General features: G+C 40.3%; 3 non-coding genes across 3 annotated transcripts; all 3 read right to left on the bottom strand.

The window, feature by feature from the left end:
- Nucleotides 1–381: 381 nt before the first annotated feature.
- On the bottom strand, nt 382–464 carry trnal-uag. Its single transcript has one exon. It is a non-coding gene; the product is annotated as a tRNA-Leu (tRNA).
- A 1,630-nt stretch (nt 465–2,094) lies between these two features.
- On the bottom strand, nt 2,095–2,177 carry trnal-cag. Its single transcript has one exon. It is a non-coding gene; the product is annotated as a tRNA-Leu (tRNA).
- Nucleotides 2,178–2,441: 264 nt separating this feature from the next.
- On the bottom strand, nt 2,442–2,524 carry trnal-uag. Its single transcript has one exon. It is a non-coding gene; the product is annotated as a tRNA-Leu (tRNA).
- Nucleotides 2,525–3,072: the final 548 nt, after the last annotated feature.

The following is a 3,072-nucleotide window of genomic DNA, read 5'->3' as shown; positions in this document are numbered from 1 at the left end:
ATCTGGGGAAATACACTACTAGCAATCAAGAAAAAGTCTACGTAGTGTGATCTAACCCGCGCCTCCAAAGGACTCTGCAATTTTATTGCAGAGCATTAGACATCTCTGCCACCTTGACAAGCAAACTTTTATGTAAAGTGAAATGTTACATGCTCTACAAGAAGTTAGCTCTTAAAAACTACACATTAGACTTTGAATAAGTTTTCATTCTTTCCCCTGCTCATCTGTAGGTGCAACCCAGATGGTCTTTTTCAGTCATGCTTAAACATAATAACAAGCTTAAGTGAACTTTAAGCTTCATACATGAAATGTTGGGTACCATTTGTTGACATTGATGATTCAAACAAATGGGGAAATACAGTAGATGTTATCAAGAAATACTGTCAGAAGTGGGATTCGAACTCACGCCTCCAGGGGAGACTACGACCTAAACGCAGCGCCTTAGACCACTCGGCCACCCTGACACGTAATAGGTAAGGTACAGTGAAAAGTAACAGGTTGTACAAGAAGTCTGCCCTTCCAAACAAAACAATCTTTCAGTATTACCCCTTGTCAGATATAAGCGGATCAAAGTTGAAGTTTTTTCTGTCATGCTTATACCCAGTAAGAACCTTATGTGAATGTATACGCTTTGTATAAGACCTGTTGGACATCGGATCTTGACATAGAGGAGTCACTTACCTGGCAACATACAGTAAAAGTTAAAGAATTTGTATAATAAGTGGGACATGAACCTGAGCATCCAGGAGACACAGCAACTGTAATTCAGCGCCTCAGACCACTCAGACACCCTGATATTTATGCAGTCATGTAAAGTAATGTGTAATGGGCAGTATGACATTTTGGCACTTACTAAGTATGTTTTGAATATTGCTTCAGTTGTACACGTACAAAATTTAGCTAGAAAGCAGTTTAAATGTTTCACTCATGCTTAAACTACATATTTACTGCAAGCAAGGGGGTATGCTTTGTAGAAGACCTGTTTGATAGCAGAACTCGACATAGGCGTTTGACTTACCTGGGCACTTATAATAGAAGGAATCAAGAAATACTCTCAGAAGTGGGATTCGAACCCACGCCTCCAGGGGAGACTGCGACCTTAACGCAGCGCCTTAGACGTCTCGGCCACCCTGACGTGTATGGTTTAATGTAAATCGATATGCATTTGGCTGTACTAAAAGTCGGCACTTCCAAATTAAACGGTACTTTTTAATAACGTTTCAGTTGTGCACCTGTAAGATGTAGCTGGAACCCAGTTTAAGTCTCTTTCACTCATGTTTAAACCAAATAATTACAACAAGTAAATGGATATGCTTTGTAGAAGACCTGTGTGATAGCAGAATTCGACAAAGGCGAGAGAATTACCTGGGCACTTATAGTAGACGTAATCAAGAATGCATGTCAGAAATGGGATATGAACACGTGCCTCCAGGGGAAACTGCTACCTTAAAGCTGCCCCTTGGACAACTCAGCCACCTTGACAAATATGGTTTTATGTAAAGTGATGTGCATTTGGCTCTACTAAAAGTCGGCACTTGCATCTTAAATGATATGTTTTTAATAACATTTCAGTTGTGCACCTGTAAGATGTAGCTGGAACCCAGTTTAAGTCTCTTTCAGTTATGCTAAATCCAGATAATAACTAATGTAAGTGCATGTGCAGGCTCTGTGCTGGACCTTTTGGATACAAGATCTTGAAATAGAGGAGTTAATATCTGGGGAAATACACTACTAGCAATCAAGAAAAAGTCTACGTAGTGTGATCTAACCCACTCCTCCAAAGGACTCTGCAATTTTATTGCAGAGCCTTAGACATCTCGGCCACCTTGACAAGCAAACTTTTATGTAAAGTGAAATGTTACATGCTCTACAAGAAATTAGCTCTTAAAAACTACACATTAGACTTTGAATAAGTTTTCATTGTTTCCCCTGCTCATCTGTAGGTGCAACCCAGTTGGTCTTTTTCAGTCATGCTTAAACATGATAACAAGCTTAAGTGAACTTTAAGCTTCATACATGAAATGTTGGGTACCATTTGTTGACATTGATGATTCAAACAAATGGGGAAATACAGTAGATGTTATCAAGAAATACTGTCAGAAGTGGGATTCGAACCCACGCCTCCAGGGGAGACTACGACCTGAACGTAGCGCCTTAGACCGCTCGGCCATTCTGACATGGAAGTGGCTATAAAAGTGTTGTGCAATGGGCTGCTTGAGAAGTCAGACCTAAAATAATTGGTACGCATTGAATAATGTTTCAGCCATGAACCTGTAAGATGTCAATGGAACTCTGTTTAAATCCATTTCAGTCATGCTTAAACTAGACAATACTTACCGTTGATTGAATGCACACACTTTGTACAAGACTTTTTGGATACCAGGTCTTGACATACTTTGGTAATTTACGTGGGGACACACGTACAAGTAATCAAGAAAGTTTGTCAGAAGTGGGATTTGAACCCACGCCTCCATAGGAGACTGCGACCTAAACGCAGCGCCTTAGACCTCTCGGCCACCCTGACGTGTATGGTTTAATGTAAATCGATGTGCATTTGGCTGTACTAAAAGTCGGCACTTACAAATTAAACGGTACTTTTTAATAACGTTTCAGTTGTGCACCTGTAAGATGTAGCTGGAACCCAGTTCAAGTCTCTCACTCATGTTTAAACCAAATAATTACAACAAGTAAATGGGTATGCTTTGTAGAAGACCTGTGTGATAGCAGTATTCGACAAAGGCGAGAGAATTACCTGGGCACTTATAGTAGACGTAATCAAGAATGCATGTCAGAAATGGGATATGAACACGTGCCTCCAGGGGAAACTGCTACCTTAAAGCAGCCCCTTGGACAACTCGGCCACCTTGACAAATATGGTTTAATGTAAAGTGATGTGCATTTGGCTCTACTAAAAGTCGGCACTTGCATCTTAAATGGTATGTTTTTAATAACATTTCAGTTGTGCACCTGTAAGATGTAGCTGGAACCCAGTTTACGTCTCTTTCAGTTATGCTAAATCCAGATAATAACTAATGTAAGTGCATGTGCAGGCTCTGTGCTGGACCTTTTGGA

The sequence above is a fragment of the Nematolebias whitei genome, unplaced genomic scaffold (genome assembly GCF_014905685.2).
Source record: "Nematolebias whitei isolate Nwh7 unplaced genomic scaffold, NemWhi1 Nwh_scaf_7522, whole genome shotgun sequence".
Lineage (NCBI taxonomy): Eukaryota > Metazoa > Chordata > Actinopteri > Cyprinodontiformes > Rivulidae > Nematolebias > Nematolebias whitei.
Note: the sequence above shows the minus strand (reverse complement) of the source record. Positions and strands in the feature narration are given on the sequence as shown.